The sequence below is a fragment of the Patella vulgata genome, chromosome 1 (genome assembly GCF_932274485.2).
Source record: "Patella vulgata chromosome 1, xgPatVulg1.2, whole genome shotgun sequence".
NCBI lineage: Eukaryota > Metazoa > Mollusca > Gastropoda > Patellidae > Patella > Patella vulgata.
The window spans coordinates 58,218,402-58,242,370 of NC_065879.2; the positions used below are offsets into that span (position 1 = coordinate 58,218,402).

At 39.1% G+C, this 23,969-nt stretch overlaps 1 long non-coding RNA gene across 1 annotated transcript; it reads right to left on the minus strand.

Annotated features, from left to right (window-relative positions):
* Nucleotides 1-5,467: 5,467 nt before the first annotated feature.
* Nucleotides 5,468-7,957, minus strand: LOC126808788 (uncharacterized). Its single transcript, XR_007674767.2, has 2 exons — nucleotides 7,876-7,957; nucleotides 5,468-7,037 (listed from the first exon to the last, which is right to left on the minus strand). It is a non-coding gene; the product is annotated as an uncharacterized LOC126808788 (long non-coding RNA).
* Between the last annotated feature and the right edge of the window lie 16,012 nt (nucleotides 7,958-23,969).

A 23,969-nucleotide genomic window follows, 5' to 3' on the forward strand; every position in this document is an offset into this window, starting at 1 on the left:
TTTGTCTTTCTCTCCCTTTCCCTTTTCCCCCTTTTGCATGGCGATTTTTTTTTGACTTTTTGGTGTAGAATCGAAAAAAAGGGTTTGAAAATGCATTTTCTGCCAGGTTTTGGTGAATATTCATGATTTTCAGGCGGAAGGATACAAGAGTTGTGAGGTTGGTTACGTCGAAATGTAGGGCCGAGAATTGCATGTTTACTTGTCTCTACTTCCAGCTTGAGTATCTCAAATTTTTCATAAAGAACCTCACACGTCCTTTTGGGCAAGAGTTTGCCACATGTTGCTCCATCTGTGGTAGAAAGTGTTCTGTCCAACGAAAATTTGGGAAAAAGTTACAGCCGGTCTAAGTGACGAGAATTAACATTAAAGTCAATGGAGAAATATTTAGTGTTCTGTGGCCTGTCTGTGTATAACAGGGCTGTGACTGATATGCCTTAGTTTTGAAAATATGAAGACTAAATTATCAGAAAATATGTATAAAATATTTTTAGTGCAGAAAAACTAAAAAAAGGTTAAATTCTAAAAAAAAAATCATAATTTGGCAAAAAATTGTGATTTTACTGCAAATTTCTCAATTTTAAGTTTTTATTTAATTTCTAAAATTAAGAAAAATATTTGAATGTCCAATTTTGGTTTATTCAGCCCCAGAAAGCACAGATAAAGTGAACAGTATTGAAATTTCAACTAATTTTGTCTAAAAATCAGGAATATTCACAGAAAATCTCCAGATTCTCCCTTTTCGATGAAGAATTTAATGCTTTCATGACTACTCAAATGAGTCAAAATGTCTAAAAATGCCCCTATTTTCATTGCTAATATAACTTAGATGGGATCTATAAGTTTGTCAGGTTAAGAAATAGCTCCAGCTTTCCTGCAGAAAATTGAAAATTGGCAACACTGAGTTAATAATGTACAGCAGGGTTTGTACAAAATGTTCAAAACAGGGGTTGGCTCAATTGTGCCACTGTTTTACCCAGAATTAGCTTTTTTTTTTCTTCTTTGAAACATTAAATTCTTGCATTTCCTTCATGTAGGAAGCAATATCCTAGTCTTTCTATGCATTTTTGCCCCACCATACTGTTTAGAGAGGCTATAAATGCCCCACCCACCCTTTTTTTAGTAATGTGTTTTGGGAGATTTAGTTGCACCTGTGTTGACAATTAAATGGTAGTAATTGGAATTTGTGGTTGAATTACAGCTAGGAATGTTATTTGTTACCAAGAAATGGTTATTTTGTACATTTCAAGTATTTCTAACCTTTATTGTTTAAAGTCAAACTTAGAACCCTGAAACATGCCAGGCCCAATGAGACCACACCCTGGTACAAAACTGGTGTAGATGTGTAAATGTCAGCCTCATGTTCAATATTTTGTTATCAAAATCTAGGATTTGTGGTGTTTTGTTGCAAATATATAGAGGTCATAATTTTTATCCGATTTAGAAAAACGTATTATTATATCACCGTTACACCCTAAGGATGACTGAGTTCGAATTCCGTGAAAATCGGCCCAAAACTGACAGACAAAATGGCCGCCCTTCGTTCTCAAATAGTGTAAAAATATGGTATATCAAGGTTGTGGACCCTATAGAGGTCACAATTTTTATCCGATTTTGTTGAAACTTGAAATATAAGTTTGTAACCCAAAGATGATCTCGGTTCCTTTCGATATTCGCGCATATCGGACCGTAACTTCCTGAATTATGGCCCCTGATTGTATGAAAAATCACGTTTTTAGCTTGTGGACCCTATAGAGGTCATAATTTTTATCCGATTTAAAAAATCGTATTATTATATCACCGTTACACCCTAAGGATGACTGAGTTCGAATTTCGTGAAAATCGGCCCAAAATTAACAGACAAAATGGCCGTCCTTCGTTCTCAAATAGTGTAGAAATATGGTATATCAAGGTTGTGGACCCTATAGAGGTCACAATTTTAATCCTATTTTGATGAAACTTGAAATGTAAGTTTATAACCCAAAGATCTCGGTTAATTTCGATATTTGCGCATATAGGAACATAACTTCCTGAATTATGGCCCCTGATTGTACGAAAAATTGCATTTTTAGCTTGTGGACCCTATAGAGGTCATAATTTTTATCTGATTTAAAAAAACATATTATTATATCAACGTTACACCCTAAGGACGACTGAGTTTGAATTTCGTGAAAATCGGCCCAAAACTGACAGATAAAATGGCCGCCCTTCGTTCTCAAATAGCGTAAAAATATGGTATATCAAGGCTGTGGACCCTATAGAGGTCACAACTTCTATCCGATTTTGTTGAAACTTGAAATGTAAGTTTATAACCCAAAGATCTCGGTTCCTTTCGATATTTGCGCATATCGAATTGTAATTTCCTGAATTATGACCCTTGATTGTAGGAAAAATCACTTTCGTTTTAGCTTGTTTTCTATCCATATTTCCAAAAAGTGGGCGTATCCTGCCTGGCAGCGGCTGGTTTTGTAATTTCAATGACAAATTGACCCAAAATTAGAATTATCTGATTAACCCAGGGCCATTTTTTTTTTACATGAGCCAGTGCCACAACGCTATGATCCCGAGCCACATAGACCCAAAAATAAAAAAACGAAATATATTTTTTATTATGTTTTTATTAGAAAATTTAAGATAATTGTAACAGAAAAATACAAGAATTTAAATAGCAAATATTGACAATCATATTTTAGTTAGAGACACCTGTAAAATAACAATGCAGTGTAATACAATTATTAAACTGTTTGCAAATTTAAACAACATTGCAGAAAAATAAATGAATTAATACTTATACGTTTGGTTTTCAACATGTTTAATCTGGGATAGTCAGTAAAGTCAGCTATATATCTCTATATACATTATTTACAAAGCTTCAACAAATTAGTGGTTAGGAATTCAGCAAGAACCATAAAGACCATAATCACAAAAGCGGCAGTAGTGGTCATAAACTGGACCGCCAGCAGTAATGTGGTTGTGGCCTTTACGTTCACAAACCCTAACACTGCCACTTGAACGTAAAGACCATACTGGAATACACTCCAAGACCCTGAGAGTAAAAAGTCTACTAAATGTTCTTTGAAATACTGGAGAGTCAAGGAAGTGTATTTCAGTATAAATCCTGAAATAAAAAAAATATATGCTGAAACATAAAAAGTTAATAAAACTTAAAAAAATAAAACAACCTACAAATTATTTTATCAGATGAAGCTATAGCGGCAATACTATATACCGGAAAACACAGGAAAACACCATTTTATACTGAATACCGGAAAACACCGGAAAAACACTAAATACCGGAAAACACACTAAATACCGGAAAATACCCTAAATAGGTAACCCGGAAACTGGCACCCTAAATAGGTAACCGGGGGCCTGGTCCTCTGTGTGCCTGGGTTAGGGTTAGGGTTAGTGTCCGGTTTATAGTATAGCCCTTCTCCGGGTTACCTATATAGGGTGGTTTCCGGTATTTAGTGTGTTTTCGGTATTTAGTGTTTTTCCGGTGTTTAGTATAACATGGTGTTTTCCGGTTGTTTTTCGATGTTTTCCGGTTGTTTTCCGGTTGTTTGCCGGTGTTTTCCGGTATATAGTATAGCCCAAGCTGTATCTCAATAAACAGGAAAGTAAGCTAAAATATAAAAGTTATAAACCCAGAAAAAGAAATGAAACATTAATGATCTGTATTCAGTATGAATCCCTAAAACAATTATGTAATGTAGGCCTACCCTATGAATTAAGTGGTTAAACCCTCTTTATTAACTCAATATTTTGGTTCATGGCATCAGTACATGAATCATAGTATAATTGACATCCAAACTGAAGCGCAATTAACAGCAAGTTTATTAATAATCACCATATCTTAAAATTATCAATATATAATTTTTTAAATGTTAATATTCATAGAAATGTTATTGTAGTTCTATAGATAGTTCGATTTATTCATTCCTTTTATTGTTGGTTCTCTGTCCGAAGAATCCAATACCCACTGAAAAAAGAAAAGAGCGTATAATATTTTATTCCGATGCTTCCACAGAGGGACCATACATAAAAGCACATTCTCTCAATAGCCGACTTGTACTGATCTTTTTGTCCGTATAGTCGGTCCAAAGAGAGAATACCCTATTATGTATGTTTCCAACTCTGCTTCGTTGGCATCTCGAAATCTTACCTTCAGTTAATAAAACCATGTCCATCTTTAGTTTGGAGCCCTCTTTGTACAATTCTTCCAGTAGTAGGTAGAATGGCACCGGTCCCCGAGTGTTGCGGCGAGAATTGATCCGGTTATGCCACCCCTCTACGTCGTTATTTGTTCGTATAGAGCGCATAAACACGGGCCAATTCTTCACGCTGAACACTCGGTTGGTGATCCTTTGTCTTTCGACATACTCCATAACTCGAATGACGTTATCGTCAGATGTCTTGCTATACATATCATAAAATGTATCTTGGATATGTTCGGCCGGCAGTAAAGTACAATCTTAAGGAAATGAAGTATAATCTTAATGAAATGTATTACCCTTTTTTTCAGAATTAATAATTATGAGAGCACATACCTGACAGTAGTCCGATTTACTTCTGTTGCTCATAAGGCAAAATACCAGGGGGACTTGTTTGACTTTCGAACCACTAGAAATAAAACTGTGTATTGAAAATAGCTGTACGAAAGGTTTCTTGACGACCCGGAATGTTCCATCCAAAAACAAAATCTTTGATGTCTTCAACAGTCGTAATTGGGTATCTGTTGCAAGAAGCACGTGTCTGCTTTTACCACTGTTGATGTCTGCCCTTAAAAAGTTTGGAGCGTTACTTTCCAAGTACCCTGTTGCAAGCTAAAAACATTATTATTTATAATTATTACTACATGTACTTATTACTGTTTTTAATTCAAAATTTGATTTACAATCAAATTACTATAATATTTGATTTACAATAAATATATTGAAAACATGCGTACCTAATTTTCTAAATCTGTTGGATCTTGGGGCCTTGAATTCTGTCTTTGTCGATTCACGGCCCTACACTGAAAAAAAACTTGTGTTGAAACAACACAAACTTGTGTTGGTTTCAACACAAGTAAGGTGTCTCTATTTAACAACACAAACTTGTGTTGAAACAACACAAACTTGTGTTGAAACAACACAAACTTGTGTTGAAACAACACAAAACTTGTGTTAAATGTTCAAACAACACAAAACTTGTGTTAAAATGTATCAAACAACACAAAATTTGTGTTGAAACTTGTGTAAAATCTACACAATACTTGTGTTGAAACTTGTGTTGAAATTTCTGAAACTTGTGTTAAAATTTCTGAAACTTGTGTGGTTTCATACAAACTTGTGTATAACCATCAACAAAAACTTGTGTTGTATTTTTCCCCAATTTATATCCAGTATAGCAACCTTTCTATGCAGGACCCCTCTCTTTGCTCTGTTAGACCTGTAAAGTTTGATAAAAGAAGGAAACAAAAAAAAAATTTGTAAGATTATTATTTATTCATAAAATCATAGGAAAAGGTAAATTAATACATCAAAATAGATATTTGAAATGTTAACAGAAAAACAGAGAATTCTAATACTAATTATATTGTGTTGTATATAATGACCCCCCCCCCCCCACTTTACCCATCACAAAATATAAAATAGCTATTTAAATTGTTCTTTACCCCAAAACAAGAACTGAGAATATAAAGATATGTACACAGTATCCCTACCCCATACCCCAAAATATATAATTCAAATATATCTAAATTTAATAACATCCAAACCAAGCACTAATAAGATTAATTATGCACTAAATTGAAACAATTTCAAAAACTGAAAAGTGCTACAAAATCACACTACAAGTGATTTGTGAGGCATCTAGAAATAACTAGCATACACAGAAAACTAACAAAAGAAAAATGCACTATTTTGCAGGAGTAATAAAATGATGTATAGCCTTTTCCACATTACAAAAAAAACCCAAACAAAATGAATATTTTATAAATAAAAGAAGCAAAGCATCAAGATTACAGAATTGAAATAAAAAAATATCATATGTACAAAAAAATTATATACAATCACAAGTCATAAGCCACAGTGGTTCAGTGAGTATAAGGCGTTGGCCGAGAAATTTCAACTGGATTTTCCGGCATAGTTCCCACTTTTCAGTAGTGTTGGATATGGCAAGGGATAATTGGGTACAAGGCTGGAATCCAAAGAGAGAGAGAGAGAGAAATGGGGTTTAACGTCCACTCGACACAAACTAGGTCATTTCGGGACTAACATATGGTTTAATTTTATTTCAATAATTCGCTTGCGCGTAGGGGTCTTTAGCAGTGGGAGGAAACCGGAGGTCCCGGAGAAAACCCACAAGATTGGACAGGCGACCCTACTCCTTGTCTACAACCGGGGATTCGAAACCATGCCAGTTGACTTAATGACAGGCCGTATGATACAGCACGCACGTGCTAACCATTCGGCCACCACCCACCCCCCCTCACCCCCCAGAATCGAAACCAACCCAACTGCGTTCACTTTGAAGAACCCTTGAAAATTGAATTATTTGACTCAATGACAGACCTTCTGAACAAATGTGTGCGTGTTAACCATTCGGCCCCCCTGAGTTCCCTTTAAAGAACCCTTGACAGTTGAAATATTTGATATAAGAGTAGGGTAGAATCACTCTAAGAACACAGAAAAGCAGGATATTAAACCGTATTTCATTTCATAAGCAAGGGAAAGTCACCTTAATGTAGGTCAAGGTTTTTTGTAATTCTTGGTGTATTTGATCTACATTTGGTTTCTAGTAATGCCTATTAAATACTTTATGATTTCCGACCAAATTCTAAATGATTTATATGTCACTTTACTTGCTATATTATACATACATATTTGAAGAGAATTAAAATCTAATTGTGTTTTGGAAGAAAATTTAACATTAATAACAAAAAATAAATATTTAAAAATTGGGTCAAATGCATTCTTTCCCAGAAGTATAAAATAAATTGATGCTTGGGTTCTCTTGTTATCATGCATCAAATACTCTTTCAAGGGTGTTCCAGCCTAAAAAAATAAAAAGTAGGCAATAAGAATACAATGTATAAATAAACAATTTATTTTGCCACATCGAGACTGAGTCTCTATTTGGTTTCAACTTTGCGTAACGCTTATTGTGTCTTGTCCACTTAAAGACCCAGGCAGATTATTATGCTCAAATCAAATGGATAAAAGAGAGAAAAATGAAATGAAATGGGGTTTAACGTCCTACTGTTCAACTCCTATACTCGGCTAATGAAGACGGGCATATGCCACACAGTGTTCTATGAGGGAAATTTTGCCCGGGCAGCGGCAATATCGTCTACTCTTATATCGAATTCCAACTGCCAGGGGATCTTTTACGTGCATTCCAATATTCGTCTCATCCGAAGGACTAGACAGCTGTCCTTGTCAGGCTAAGTCAGAAAAAAGTCTTGAGATTTGGGACTGAAGTCTCATAATAGGTCAACTATTCACCCGGTTCATACATGTATTGTCTGCAAATCCAGATTCCCTACTACATCATGGCAGCACCTATTTACTTGGCAATGTCTAATTATTTTTGGACCCATTCTTATTTTATTTCCATTGACAACAAATTGGATATTACCCTTTAAAATCTATTGAAATCTATTTGAAAAGTAAAATATTGTCCATCATTATTTTACTGCTATTTACTGTAAAAATACACATAGGCCCTATCACAACTTGAAGGAAATCAATGGATGTGATTGGCAAAAATCAAGCATGCCAAGTACTTAAAATAGCAGAGTCCTAGGCATTGCCCCAAGAAGAATAACTAGATTACCAAGCAAGTGTATAAAACTACTTCCTGATTAAAAATACAAATATGTATGTTACTTACATTTTGCCTGATTATCAAGCTCTGTGAGAAAAGTTTCCACAATATGAATAGCCATTTCCAACTGTTTTTATCTTTCTGATGTTGTTAACTGAGAAAAAAACCATACATGTATTAGATGACTTAAATTGACTCAACAGTTAAAAGATGAAAGTTTTAATTTACAGTATATATTTTACAAAAATTTCTGGAGAGAATTAAAATATAATTGTGTTTGAGAGGGATATTTAACATTAAAAACAAATATAAAATATTTAAATAACAGGCCAAATGCAACAGATAACTTATTAGCTTTTACAATCACTACATTCTTTTTCAAAATTATAAGGAGATCACGTGGCTAAGTGGGTACGACGCTGGCTCGCTAGCCTGGAGGTCGGGTGTTCGATCTCTGAATTGGCTGAGAAAGTTCATCCAGATTTTCCGACGTGTCTTCCCCTTGTCAGTGATACAGGACGGAGGACCTGACAAGGACAACTGTCTAGTCGTTCGGATGGGACGAAAAACCGAGGTCCTGTGTACACATTGGCGTGCACGTAAAAGATCCCTTGGCAGTTTGAATTCGATATAAGAGTAGGCTGTAGTGCCGCTGTCCAGGCAAAATTTCCCTCATAGCACACTGTATGGTGTATGCCGTCTTCATTAGCCCAGTTTATGAGCTAGGATGTAGGATGTTAAACCCCATTTCATTTCATTTTCAAAATTATAAAATAATTTGATGGCTTAATATTCAAGTATTATGACCAGGTAGAATTAGAGCATAGTTAATTTGAGGCCCCAGCCATTATAGATTAGCCAGAATCCTAATTAAAATAAACTCTGTAATTATATTAGAGAGACATTGTTTCATAAATTATTATCTATTGTAAAGTTAATCCAGTAAGGTATTAAGGATTATAAAGTTAGGGTAACTAAGAAACAAAGCTAAGGTATAAAGTCCTGAAAATTGTATATATTAGAAAAAGGCGAGTTAACCACAGGCAGGCAGCGGGACATACTGAAGGGCAGGTCTCTGATATAGTGACAAGTTATTTCTTAGATGCTGTTCCTTATTACGTTACCTAGCCTGTGGGTCAGTATTATATGTATATATTATCATTGTCAGATATTGTTACAGAATATAAGATTATACTAAGAGAAGTGAGTTATTGAATTATTGTATGTTCAATCGTACACCTCCAACTAGATTGAACATACAACCAATCGTCGAAGGTTGGACTATAAGTAGGTCCATAAACCCCGGATGATAGTATATGGTTGAGTTGGCAATAAATATACTTTCTACGGTTCAGAATTATTAAATAAACAACTTATTTTTCCACACGTTGAGTCTCTATTTTGTTTCAACTTTGCATAATACTTATTGTGCCTTTTCAAGTTACAGACCCAGGTAGATTATTATGCCTCAATGGGTCAGAAGCCAGAACAAAAGTCTTGAAAAAAAGACAATAATGAAAAAATAATCATTTGATTTACCAATTGTCTCCACTAAGGCAATTGTGAATACAGTATTGCAAACAGTATTACAATATGATATTAATTATATTTTACAAATTCATGCATTTGAACGCTTCATAATAATGATTATGAAAGGGTGTAACATTGCATCCATCTTATAGTTTTGAAGTAATATATCAAAACTGTATATCAACCAAACAAGCCTGCTGAGTTTCATGTTGATCGTATTTGAAATGGCATAGCGCTAGACTATGCCCCAAAAAGAAGAACTAGATTACCAAGTGTATAGAGAGAGAGAGAAATGGGGTTCAACGTCCACTCGACACAAACTAGGTCATTTCGGGACTAACATATGGTTTAATTTTATTTCATTAATTCGCTTGCGCGTAGTGGTCTTTTGCAGAGGGAGGAAACCGGAGGACCTGGAGAAAACCCACGAGGTTGAACAGGCGACCCTACTCCTTGTCACGTACAACCGGGGATTCGAAACCACGTCAGTTGACTCAATGACAGGCCGTATGATACAGCACGCACATGCTAACCATTCGGCCATCCACCCCCCCCCCCACCAAGTGTATAGAACCAGTTAATGATTCAAAAAGCAAATATGCATGGTACTTACATAGCCTTTGTCTGATAAGCAACATCTGTGAGAAAACGCTTCCACAATATCAATAGCCCTTTCCAACTGTCTTGATCTTCCGAGGTGGGTAATTGAAAAAAAATATGCAATGTATTAGTTGGCTTAAATTGACTAGACAGTTTTGATTAAGTCAAAAAATGTTAGTAGGCCATAGTGTCGTTGCCCGGACAAAAATTTTCTCTTAGCACACTGCATTAGACCAGTCAGAGCTGAACAGTAGGACGTTGTCTTTAAACCCCATTTCATTTCAGGTAATCTAGTATTTTTCTAGTAAGATTGAAGTCTCTCTACTTTCTTTATATGTAAATATCATATTTGAAATAAGCCATACTTTTATTCAATATGGGGTGGGGCTGGGGGGAATGGTCTAGTAGTTAATGCATGCACATGAAATCACAGGGTCTGTCATTGTGTTAAGTGGCATGGTTTCGAAACACCAATTAGCATTCAAGTCTGTCTGGCCATCATGTCTGAGTAAAAATGAAATGAAATGAAATGAAATGGAGTTTAACGTCTTACTGTTCTGCTCCTAACCTGGGCTAATGAAGACGGGCATACGCCATACAGTGTGCTATGAGGGAAATTTTGCCCGGACAGCGGCACTACGGCCTACTCTTATATCGAATTCCAACTGCCAAGGGATCTTTTACGTGCACGCCAATGTGTACACGGGACCTCGGTTTTTCGTCCCATCCGAACGACTAGACAGCTTTCCTTGTCAGCCCCTCCGTCCTGCATCACTGACAAGGGAGAACCACGCCGGAAAATCTGGATGAACTTTCTCGGCCAATGCAGGGATCGAACACCCGACCTCCAGGCTAGCGAGCTAGCGTCTTACCCACTTAGCCACGTGATCCCCCCTGAGTAAAAATACTTTTCTTATACTTGTGGACGCCCAGATTAAGACTTTGTATGGAGTTCATATTTAAAAAAAAAAAATTTGTTGACGGTACACATTACTTGTGTTAATTATATGAAAAACCCCACAAGATTTGTGTTAATGCATTAAAAAGAACACAAGTTTGTGTTAATGCAATGCAAAACAACACAAGTTTTGTGTAGAATAATTTTCACACAAGTACTTGTGTTGAGATCCAACACAAGTTTTTTTTTCAGTGTAACCAAATTAGCAAGTTTCGGACGGCTGTCATTGGACGCAGTGCCCGATCCCAATTTTCTGTACACTTGCTCGACGTAACAAGGGGCAGACGTCGTAAACATGTCCTTATCGGAATTCTTTCGCACATGTAAATAAATAATTATATCCACAGGGTTGGTTTAGTTAGTTAGTTATTTATCCGTTGCATAAAATAGTTATAGTTACTATAGTTATACTTACTTCTGCCGTAATGTTGATGGCAATATGTATACCAGATTCCGCGGGATGGACATGGTCCTTTGAACCCAGGCGAAAAATGTCGGCAGTTTCTATCAATATTGCGTTGCAGTATAAATGTTTCTGGCGATAGCTGCACCTCCAGTGTTTATTTCCATTGGTGGATTGTTTCTGAAATAATACGTAATCTGTTTAAAGAAGTCGACAGATAGAATAATCAGAAAATATATTATGTGTACGTATTCGAGATATTACAAATTATATGTACGTATACAAGATCTATTTACCTTAAATGTGTAGGAATAACCCTCTCTGTCACATAACTTGGGTTGACCCCTCTTTGATGCCTCGGAAACAACAGTATATCTCGGACCTTCTTCAGGAGCGACACTAAACACCGGAGCGTCTTCCTCGATCGAATCTTCAAATATGGGTTCTGGTAGCGTAATAGACCGATCTACTGTAAATGATTCTCCATTAGGGGCGATGGACTCATTCGGACCTTCTTCAGGAGCGACATCAAACCCGGTACTGGTTTCATTCGTTTCCATATCGTCGTCCGACAAAAAACCTTCGGCAACAGCAGGATAGGCCTAAAAAAGTGGTATATATTGTTATATATGGGGGGTGGGGTAGATTTAATTATTATTATTATATCATTATCACTGATCACTGGTAATGCCGTGTACCATATATTAAGAATTAATAGTTACATCTTCACATTGTTTTATTATTGCATTTGTTAAGTATTTATCGTTGGTATTATTACGATATTAGTGTTGCCTTTGCCATTGTTGAAAGGTTTAATTGTTACTTTAAATAGAACGAGCCGTACGCTCTCATTGTTTACGGTTTTGTTTTGCCTAATGTAGCCTACTTACGTTGACGACAGCAAGTCGTATCTTAGATTATCGAGTCAGACGCCACGGGCGTAGTAATATGGTTGCTAGGGATAGTTAGTGATAGTAACATGATCATTCTCACGTTATTTTAATGGTGTATTATAATAAATTCATGACCTTACAATGCTTGTTACTTTTGTTACTTACTTTGTACATCTCATTATTATATTAGATTCATTAAGCATTTTGAAGTAGGCCTACTTGCTGTTCTTAGGTAATTCCAATTCTTTAGGACCTCGTCGCTGTAAGCTAAGACTTACGCACGATTCATGGGCTAGGTGTTTCTTCATAAATGTATTTGCACTGGTCTAATTGTACATTACTTTGATTTTAGATTCAGAATAGGTTACTTACATGTAATGCAATGATTAATTATGAACATCTTTATTAATTTTCATATTATTGTAAAACGTTAACTTGTCAGGAAAACGTAGTCCTTGTCAGGCAGAATGCGAGCCTGTGGTTGGTCAATAGCTGAGAGCTCTGCCTGCAGCCTATAAAAGGACGTCATGTCGTCGATGTCGGTAAGGACCTCTTAAAGCTGGCCTGACAAAAGGAATTATGACGGCGCTACCGACCATCTTGGTAGAACCGTCTCCCCTTGACGTTTTTGTATGATCGTAACGTAGTTAAGCCTAAGCAATCCGGGTTGTCGGGTTGTCAGGTTGTCAGGGCGAACTTGTCAGGACTTACATCGTCAATTGTCAGGCTGAACATTGTCAGGCATGACACTGGACATTAGGATAAGTGACGTTATGGCTATCTCCCACCACCCACAAGACCCTTCTTATAACCAACACTAAGGTTACCTGATTAATGTAAATAATGGTCGTGTATTTATCTTATGGTTGTATTGAATAAATCGTAGAAAAATGGTGAATATTGTGTTACTTCCAAACAGCGCAGGCCAAACTGTTACAATGGTGTCAGAGGTAGGATGTCGAAGATATAATGGCATCCAGTGATACGAACCAACGCCGGCTTTTGTGAGTGGTGGTGATGTAAATAAAATTTTGTGTAAATATGTTACAATATGTTACAGGGAGAAGAATAATAACTAAATAATTCAAAGTATATTAAACGATGGCTGAGACGCCCGATGAAGAGATAGTTTTTAAAACTCAACCAAATTTACCAGACGCTCCTAGATTAGGTCAGGGTGATGTGTCCGTTGAAGAAGATGATCTAGACGTTTATTCTGATGCAAGCGATGATGGACAAATTATGGAAACGACTGGTGCCCATCGTGTAAATGAAACTGGGGAACGCAGAACTTCGAAAACTGTTCAGATGAGACCGGAAACCTTCTCTGGATCTGAAGATTGGGAGGCGTATATTAGTCATTTCGAGATTTGTGGAGAGCTTGGCAGTTGGGGGGGGGGGGGAGATGTAGAATGTTAACTTTAGCTGCAAGTTTGAGGGGATCCGCGTGAGGGTTCTATCTTAACTTATCATCGCGTGAGAAGATAACGTATGCTTCGTTGGTTAAGGAGATAAGTCACCGATTTGGAAGTACTCGACAACATGGTAGGTGGATGCCTAAACTAGAAGGCAGGAGACGAAAGACAGACGAATCGATCGCTGAGCTGGGAGACGACCTGCGTCAGATGGCACAGCGAGCTTACCCTGAATTCGATGCAAAAGCACAGGAGGCACTTGCTTTGAACCAGCTTTACAAAATTATAGGATTGGAGATGAAGAGTAGATGTTTAGATCGGGATTGTCGAACTGTTGCACAGGCGGTAGACGTCATTGAGAGATACGAAACCATGCTAGGTGACGGAATGGAGAAGAAACGATCAGTTAGAATGGTGAACATACAATCAGGCTATGGTCATGAGGAAACGAGGAAGACGGATGGGATAGAAAAGGTTTTGAAGGGTGTTATTGATAGACTAGAAAAAATTGAGATAGACGAACGAGTGTGCGTTGTTATGAATGTAATAGGACAGGACACTATGCACGACATTGCCCGGAAAGACAAAGTCAGAACAGGGAAGCAAAGTATCGTAGGAATCAGAATCAGGGAAACTTCAAACCGCCATCTCAGTAGGCCGAGAGGTAACGGGGGACACAAGGCCTGTAACTGACCAAACATCATCCAAAAACTATGAAAATAAAACAAGAACTAGTTCCTTCTTTAAGAAACTCAGAATTGACCCTGAAAGACGTTAACGGTAAAAATTTACGCACTTATGGCATTGTCAAGATGAATATTTCTTTAGGTGAAGGAACTTACTCGCAACCAGTTCTCGTTTGCGATATTCTCGCACCAGCCATTCTTGGTCAAGATTTTCTCTTGGAGCATGTCAACAAATTGGACTACGATAAAATGAGAATGGAAACGAAGAAGGGTAACGTGCCATGTTGGATTGGTGGAGAAGCAGAAATGGTATGCACAGTTTACGCCACTCAGACAACACATATTCCAGCAAAGAGCAGTATGCTGATTGATGTAAGGACGCCTACTTGTGGAATTACCAGTGAACTGGGACTAGTCGAAACACTACCAGGATCAAGTCTTGTCGTTACGACTGGTATCCTCGATATGAAGGCAGAAACCAGAACCATTAAAATTACAAATTTCCAAGACGTGCCGGTGACTGTCTATCCAAATGCGAGATTGGGCAAATGTGAATCTATATACTTAGAAGAGGGTGAACATCCAGGGTTATGCAGAAGTATTACAGCAGAATCAGGAACAGAAAAAAATCCGAAAATTCCAACGCATTTAGAAGATCTATATAATCGGAGTAAAGATCATCTGGGATTTGATGAACAGAAAAGATTAGCTTTCCTGTTAGCAAAGTATGGGGATGTGTTTTCGAAATCTTCTGCCGATCTCGGAAGGACGGACAGAGTACTACATCGAATTAATACTGGAGTCGCTGCCCCCATTCGAAAATCAACTCGAAGGTTACCGATTGGAAAGAGAGAAGTAGAAGCTGGAGAGGTTAAGAAGATGCTAGATCGAGGTGTTATCGAACCCTCAAACAGTCCATGGAGTTCGAATGTTGTTTTGGTAACAAAGAAAGATAATACCCACCGTTTCTGTGTTGACTACAGGTTGTTAAATGATGTAACAACAAAAGATGCCTATCCGCTGCCCCGTGGGGGATCACGTGGCTAAGTGGGTAAGACGCTAGCTCGCTAGCCTGGAGGTCGGGTGTTCGATCCCTGCATTGGCCGAGAAAGTTCATCCAGATTTTCCGGCGTGGTCCTCCTTGTCAGTGATGCAGGACGGAGGGGCTGACAAGGAAAGCTGTCTAGTCGTTCGTATGGGACGAAAAACCGAGGTCCCGTGTACATATTGGCGTGCACGTAAAAGATCCCTTGGCAGTTGGAATTCGATATAAGAGTAGGCCGTAGTGCCGCTGTCCGGGCAAATTTCCCTCATAGCACACTGTATGGCGTATGCCCGTCTTCATTAGCCCAGGTTAGGAGCAGAACAGTAAGACGTTAAACTCCATTTCATTTCATTTCATTTCGCTGCCCCGTATAGACGAATGTCTTGATTCACTTTTTGGTATGGAATGGTTTTATTGTCTTGATATGAACTCTGAATTTTGGCAGATAGGAATGGATCCATCCGATAAGGAAAAGACTGCATTCTCAACAAGTCAAGGCCTCTACCAGTTCCGAGTTATGCCCTTCGGATTGACCAATTCTCCTCCTACATTTGAACGGCTCATGGAAGATATTTTACGTGGTCTGCAGTGGGAGGAATGTCTGTTATACATGGATGACATTATTGTTCCGGGGAAATCATTTGAACAGACACTTTTGAGACTTGAACACGCGTTCAAGCGATTACAAGATGCAAAGCTAAAGTTAAAACCAAGCAAGTGTACTTTATTCCAGAAAAGTGTTAAATTCTTAGAGCATGTTGTGTCCAAGGATGGGATAAAGACGGATCCTGACAAAATTTCAGCAATTAAAAATTGGAATGTTCCTAAATCCTCGAAACAAGTAAAGAGCTTCCTGGGACTAGCTTCATATTACAGACGATTTGTAAACGGGTTTGCCACAATAGCACGACCTCTTCATACTATTCAAAAAAAGTAGGGGATATTTGATTTTGGGGGCATAATACTAAGATATGCAAATGACTACGAAAAAAGTCACTATAGAACCTAACAGAAGAAACATTTCCAGTTACATGTGACGCCCAAACGCACCAATAGCTACCGCATGGAATGCAGGTGATGCTTGGGATCATCATGGGGGTCCAACCCAAGATTTGCACGACTCTGACTTTGAATGTTACAGTCATTGTGACATTGAATTCCAGGGTGGAAACATCAGTTTAATTGTTTTAGTGACCAGAAAACAAATTTTGATATGCGTCGGCTTACCCAAAATGAAAGGTTACGTGCCCTTGGCATGCTACAGATCGGCACAACACAGGCGGTTGTGGCGCGGACGATGAATGTTTCTCAGTCTGTCATAAGCAGGCTATGGTCCAGATACCGTGATACACAATCTGTACAGGACAGACCACGCTCAGGTCGACCAAGGGCGACAACTCAAGCCCAGGATCGATTTATCCGTTCCTTGGCCTTGAGAAATCGTGTCATCACAGCAAATCAGATCAGCGCTCGTCTTCAAACAGACACTGGTGTGAGAGTGAGTGGCCAGACGATTCGGAATCGACTGCATAGGGGTCACCTTCGCGCCCCACGTCCTCGCGTGATCCCTTGTTTGAGAGATCATCACATTCAGGCAAGACGTCGTTGGTGTAGGGATCGTCAACACTGGGATAATCGACGCTGGAGCAAAGTGATGTTTTCAGAGTCAAGGTTCACTGTTTATTTTTTGGACAGACGTAGGAGGGTGTGGCGTCGTCGAAACGAGCGCTTCCAAGACGTTAACGTCATCAGACATGATCGATTTGGGGGTGGTTCTGTTATGGTGTGGGGAGGCATCACTGTTGCTGGAAGAACGGCTTTACATGTTGTTGCAGGGCGTGTTACAGGCCAGTACTACCGGGACAACATCTTGGCAGTCCATGTTGTGCCGTTCGCACGACGTCATGGCCGCCGTTTCATCTTCCAGGATGACAACGCAAGATGTCACAGGGCCAGGATCGTTACAGGTTACCCCCAACAACAGAACATCACCACATTACCTTGGCCAGCACTGAGTCCCGACCTCTCCCCCATCGAGCATGTCTGGGACATGCTTGGACAGAGGTTACGTCAACGTCAACAACGTCCTGCCAATGTCCAAGAACTTGCTGCTGCGTTGCAACAGGAATGGGACAATCTGGACCAAAATGACCTTAGACGTCTCATTAGGAGTATGCCACGTCGGATCAATGCTTGTTTGGCAAACAGAGGAGGATTTACCCGTTACTGACTTGGTTGTGATGCTGTGGTAACTTTGCTGTTTGACCCCGGGTATCATTTTACCCTTATAATGGTCAGTCTGTGCCTTACTTAGTCTAACGATCATTTGGAATAAATCGATGAATGTGAACTTCATTTCATTTTGTCATTTGTTTCTTCGTCAGTTTCATTAGGTGACTTTAATAACACTTAAAAATCAAATATCCCCTACTTTTTTTGAATAGTATATTAACCGACAAGAATTCTAGGTTCGAATGGACGCCCGAATGTCATCGTTCTTTTGGAAGCCTACGACAGGCTCTTATATCTTCACGAATCTTATCTTATCCAGTACCAGGCTTGGAATTCATCTTAGACACCGATGCGAACAGTTTTGCTGTTGGTGCTGTCCTATCACAACTTAATAACGGGAAGGAGCAGGTGATCGCCTATATGAGTAAATCTTTAAACAAGCACGAGTTATCGTACTGCGTAACGAGGAAAGAACTCTTAGCAGTAGTTACAGCGCTGAAAAACTTTCACTCGTATCTATATGGGCAAAATGTACTTCTTCGTACTGACAATGCCGCAGTAAGCTGGGTGAAGAATTTGAAGTCGCCTACTGGTCAGGTTGCGCGGTGGTTAGAACAAATACAGACCTACAACCTAGGGGTTACCCACAGAGCAGGACATCTACATCAGAATGCTGATGCTTTAGTAGAAACCCGTGTAAATCTTGTCAAAGGCAAGAAGATCTCAAAGTTGACAACGATGATACAGAACAAGAACTACGAGATAGTGATCTCACATGTGAGCCACAAACAGATTACACATCAGACGAAAATAACAGAAAAGTGAGAGCAGTAACCCGCCAACAGGAAAAAGAATTCAAAGACCATAGTGAGTTATTGACTGGGTGGAGTCTTGAAGAGCTACGGATACAGCAGATTGCGGACCCCGATATTTGTCGAATAATGACGGCTTTAGAAGCTGGTGAAGATCGTCCAACCTGGGAAGAGATATCGAGCGCCACCAAGCATCTGAAAACCTTATGGGCCCAGTGGGAAAGTTTGGTGCTGAAGGGAGGATTACTTTATCGGAATCGGGAGTCAGAAAATAGAGGGGAGCTGCAATTAGTGGTTCCCACAACGAAACAACAATTGGTTCTTCGATATTCGCACGACATACCTTCATCAGGTCATCTTGGGACCCAGAAGACGCTTGAGAGGATAAAGATGGGATTTTACTGGCCGGGTATGAATGAATCTGTGAAGAATTATTGCAGGTCCTGCGACAAATGTGCCCCGAGGAAAGTTAAACCTACTGGAAAACGCGCCCCTCTTCGAAGTTACTTGGTTGGAGAAACGTTTGAACGGGTTGAGATCGATATATTCGGACCACTGCCTAAAACATCAAGCGGAAACCGGTATGTTTTGACGATGTGTGATTGCTTTACCAAATGGACCGAGGCCGTACCTCTACCGAACCAGGAAGCCGTAACAGTAACGAGGGCAGTCGTTGACAACTTTGTGTGTCGGTTTGGTACACCACTGCAACTCCATTCAGACCGTGGCACTAATTTCGAATCAAAAGTATTCCAACAGATGTGTTCGCTTTTGCAAATTGACAAAACCAGAACAACAGCACTGAGGCCACAATCCAATGGAAATATCGAACGATTTCACAGGACACTGTCTGCGATGCTGACCATGTATAGTGAGAGTGACCAACGCAGATGGGACGAGTTTCTTCCACAAGTAATGATGGCTTATAGGTCATCAGTACACGCCACTACATCTCAAACTCCGAACATGATGACACTGGGAAGAGAAATCATGATGCCACTCCAAGCTGTTGTCGATGTACCTGAAGAGAACGATCCTGTGTTGAGAAATAGTGAAGATTATATCGAAGCTCTCAAAAAGAAGCTTTCTGTGAGTCACGACGTAGCGAGAAGATGCTTAAAACGGGGCTCGGAATACCAGAAGAAGCATTATGACATTCGTGCACAGAGAAGACATCTAGCTATTGGTCAACCGGTGTGGATTTACGAACCGATTCGAAAAGTGGGAGTCTGTTCGAAGCTTACATCACCTTGGAAGGGTCCTTTCTTGGTCACAAAACGAATAAACGACGTCATTTATAAGGTTAAGAGAAGTAGAACGCAGTCGCCGAAAGTATATCACATAGACAAACTGGCTTTGTATCATGGAAGGAATATACCAAACTGGATACAGCGATTCACGAGATGCGATAAAGAGGAACGAAATGTAGTGAACAGTGAACTTATGGTATCAACCCTCTGAACCTTTCTTTGAGTAACCAATTTATATTTTATTATTTAGGGCGGAAGGCCCATGGGAGGCGTGAATGTGGTACCACGGGATTTTGGGAGTAACTGGTTTGATCACCCAGAGGAAACCAACCGTAGCTGCTGAAGAACAGTGGAATTTTAATTTAGCTGATGGTAGTAACTTTAATTTAGCTGACGGTAGCAACTTTAATTTAGCTGATGGTAGCAACTTTAATTTACCCGATGGTTACGAGGTCTTGGGCTGAACATCTATTGAGTTCCTGGTGTTGCCAAAATCACTATTTACAAGTTATGTCATCTTAGTGTTGGTTCCTTCCGTGACAGTTATCCTTGACGACTGACTGATTGCCTGTTTATTTTTGTTAAACTAATCTCCTACGGAAGCTTTATGTAATTGTTGGAAGTGCACGATGGTCTTTAAGACGAACCGGGAGAGTAAGAACCACATGGCCAACAGAGAGCACGGGGCGTTAAGAGTGGTATGCCCATCTTGTCCGAGAGAAAGATTGTTTCGGAGGTCAGTTCCCGAATTGAGAGACCATTACCAAAGGGACCATCCAAAGGTTTTCACCACACTCTCCAAAGAGTTCTTTTCCGAGAGCAACGGATTCTGGCTGTCCATAAACCCCGCCGACTATTTACGGATTGTCTCTAATACAGCAAGGTCGTCAGATGAAGCGAGAAAGGCCCGAGAAATGGTGCGAGGATGGTTTGACTTCGTTAGAGGGAATAGCACCAAGTTGAAGGATTTCGAAAGAGGATGGGATTCAGCTTCGAACAAACGAGACAGAGCACCTATCATACCCTGTGAGAGCAGTTTTGTCCCTGATTACGAAGGGACCCCGCCACCAAAGAAAGTTCACTATGATCCCGAGAACCCATCAATAGAGGAGACGTCGCTGTCCATACACAGCATTGTCATGAAACCTGTTGGTTTTGAGGCCTTCCTACTTAACGAACAGCGCTCAGTATGGTACAGGTGCTCCATTTCGTCAAACCTATCCACCAAGGCCATGACCAGTTTGTTCAGAAGAGTGCCTGCTGCGGGGGAGAATATAACATCACCTCCAGAAATCATGACAACTATGGCAAGACCGGATCCGAAACTGGAATCACAGATATCTGGCACGCTGGGTATTCCGGTTGAATTCCTCATGCACATTAGTAGGGCATTGGCGATGCCTGTTTCCAGTACTCCAGTTGCAGAAACAGATTCTATCCCCAGCACAGCACATGCAGATGAGGCGGACGATCCAGCAAATCTTTCCGCAGACACCACAGATTTAGGTCATCATGAACTCCCGGGTGAGAACACTGTGATGGACATAAACAACAACCGACAAGATTTACAAGAATTACCCATTGTAGTACGTGATCTGATTCCTGATGCCTCTTCTAGCGCCAATAACCTAGTAACTAACATCGATGCTGTTTTTGACACGCCAGCAGGTAGTCTTTCTCCGGCGTTGTCACTCAATGTATATGAGTATATCCCACGAAAGGTAAACAGTGATAAGGAAGGAGTCTTGACGTTATTCAAGAGAGGTGTCATGCCCATCCTACCACCTGCAAAAAGAGACTGGAGAGGTGTTACCAGATTTCAACTAAACTCAGAAGCTTCTCAACAGCCATTATTCTGGCCACCTCAAGGATGGGAGCAGTTTAGTCCCGATCAAAAGCTGTTTGCACTTGAAACGACGGCCTTCCAGTTTAACAGCCAACGAGCCCAAACACAAAATTGGGACACTACCTACCTCATCGCCAAGTACCAAATGCTGTCATTACCTAGCTCCGCTAGACCACCATTAACCAGCAGTTCGAAACAAGTATGCCAGATGCGCCATTGCAACGAAGAGATGATTAAGAAGATTGTAAATGGAAACGTTACCCAACATCAAGATGTCACATTCATAAAAATGATGGAGGCAGCAGCTATTCATAGGGAGAATGATACTGATTGGATATCGGACCAGTTGGATCAACAACAAATCAGTTGTCGCTTCCTTGAGAAATTATAGAACTTGTGTCAAGAAATAAAAACATTGTGCGCGTTTCACAGAATAATTATGGTATATTTTAAGAAACAATCTACAGAACTGATAAATGTTTTGCGCTCATCGCGTTCTACGTCGGGATTTGCAATCAGTGGACATTCATCGTTGCTTCGATTATAGAAAGAACTGTTTAATTAAATTGTGTTTGGAACTGCTTATTCTAACGTGCAGCTACCTGGTATAGATGAAAAGAATTAAAAGCATGCTTACGTTTGTGCTAGTGATATTAAACATTTAACAGAAGAACCGGTATTACATCGTGGAATAATTTCAAATAATACCCAGTTATCAGTATGACGTTAAAATAACATTATTTGGACGTTGTGTTAGTCGTATCGTGAGATTCGATGTTAATTAATTGGTACGTAATTCAGGAAAATTGTGTATATTTAAGGTGGGGAGAGTGTTATATATAGGGGGGGGGGGGTAGATTTAATTATTATTATTATTATATCATTATCACTGATCACTGGTAATGCCGTGTACCATATATTAAGAATCAATAGTTACATCTTCACATTGTTTTATTATTGCATTTGTTAAGTATTTATCGTTGGTATTATTACGATATTAGTGTTGCCTTTGCCATTGTTGAAAGGTTAATTTAATGGTGTATTATAATAAATTCATGACCTTACAATGCTTGTTACTTTTGTTACTTACTTTGTACATCTCATTATTATATTAGATTCATTAAGCATTTTGAAGTAGGCCTAATTGCTGTTCTTAGGTAGTTCCAATTCTTTAGGACCTCGTCGCTGTAAGCTAAGACTTACGCACGATTCATGGGCTAGGTGTTTCTTCATAAATGTATTTGCGCTGGTCTAATTGTACATTACTTTGATTTTAGATTCAGAATAGGTTACTTACATGTAATGCAATGATTAATTATGAACATCTTTATTAATTTTCATATTATTGTAAAAGGTTAACTTGTCAGGAAAACGTAGTCCTTGTCAGGCAGAATGCGAGCCTGTGGTTGGTCAATAGCTCTGTCTGCAGCCTATAAAAGGACGTTATGTCGTCGATGTCGGCAGATAGCTCTACGGCAGCCTAGGGTAAGGACCTCTTAAAGCTGGCCTGTCAAAAGGAATTATGACGGCGGTACCGACCATCTTGGTAGAACCGTCTCCCCTTGACGTTTTTGTATGATCGTAACGTAGTTGAGCCTAAGCAATCCGTCAGGCATGGCGGGTTGTCAGGTTGTCAGGGCGAACTTGTCAGGACTTACAGCGTCAATTGTCAGGCTGAACATTGTCAGGCATGACACTGGACATTAGGATAAGTGACGTTATGGCTATCTCCCACCACCCACAAGACCCTTCTTATAACCAACACTAAGGTTACCTGATTAATGTAAATAATGGTCGTGTATTTATCTTATGGTTGTATTGAATAAATCGTAGAAAAATGGTGAATATTGTGTTACTTCCAAACAGCGCAGGCCAAACTGTTACAATATGGTAAGTAGATAATATATACATATAATAATAGTTTATGTTGTTCTTAATACGAATAATTCGGCAACAGCAGGTTAATGGTGGTAAGTAACGGTAAGTAATATTACATCATTTTTACATATACATAAAATAACTTAAGTTTAAACACGGTACACATTTTCATGTTATCTCTTCTAAACCTTTCACAGCTCTTCTGTACGTAACCTGTGATATCCCTGAAAATAAATATGTTTATGTTTAATCATCTGTAGTTTAATATAACCGTATATTATTCATAAGATTGTGTATTAATATTAAGCGAATAATCTATTCTTATTTTATTTAAAATTAGTAATTACTAAAGTTTCTTGAAATATGTTTGATTCCCACCAGTGGCGTCGTGCCCAGTGGGCCAAATTCTCAGGGAAATAAAAATATTTTTATTGATATTATTAAGACAAAAGACCTGTCCGTCTGTTTTAGTCATCACATGCTCTCCAGGAATTGTATAATTTGTCATTATCTGTGTTTAGTTTATTGCACTTTAGTTTAGATATCATTTGTTAAGGCCTCGCTCAACAGCGGCCTCACTTCGTACACTCTATCATTTAGCCTCGATCTAAA